Genomic DNA, 521 nt, shown 5'->3' with positions numbered 1-521 from the left:
TGGGGACGTTGGGGACATTGGGGTCAGCGAGGGCCGGACGGCGCTGTGGCCGCAGGGAGTGACCCTGAGGACACTGGGTGGACACGGAGGGTGGGGGGGACATGGGGACGCGTCGTGTCCTTGTGTCCCCGTGTTCCTGTTGGCCTGGTGGCCCCGTCCTTGGTGTCCCCATCCTGCTGTCCCCATCCCGGTGTCCCCATTGTCACGCTGAGGTGACAAACCCTCCCCTCGCCCCTCCCCCGCTGCCATCCTGTCCCTCTGTCCCTCTGTCCCTCTGTCCCTCTGTCCCTGTCACTGCGGTGTCCCTGTGTCCCTGTGGTGTCCCCGGTGTCCCCGATGTCCCCAGTACCACGGGTGACTGTCCCCATGTCCCCACGGTGTCCCCGTGTCCCCGTGGTGTCCCTGTGTCCCTGCAGTGTCCCTGGTGTCCCCGTGGTGTCCCCGGGGTGTCCCTGCGGTGTCCCCGTGGTGTCCCCATGGTGTCCCCATGTCCTTGTGGTGTCCCCGCGGTGTCCCCGCGG

Source organism: Corvus brachyrhynchos, unplaced genomic scaffold (assembly GCF_000691975.1).
Source record: "Corvus brachyrhynchos isolate BGI_N302 unplaced genomic scaffold, ASM69197v1 scaffold196, whole genome shotgun sequence".
In the NCBI taxonomy this organism is placed as follows: domain Eukaryota; kingdom Metazoa; phylum Chordata; class Aves; order Passeriformes; family Corvidae; genus Corvus; species Corvus brachyrhynchos.
The sequence above is the reverse complement of the archived record's forward strand: the minus strand, read 5'-3'. Positions refer to the sequence as shown.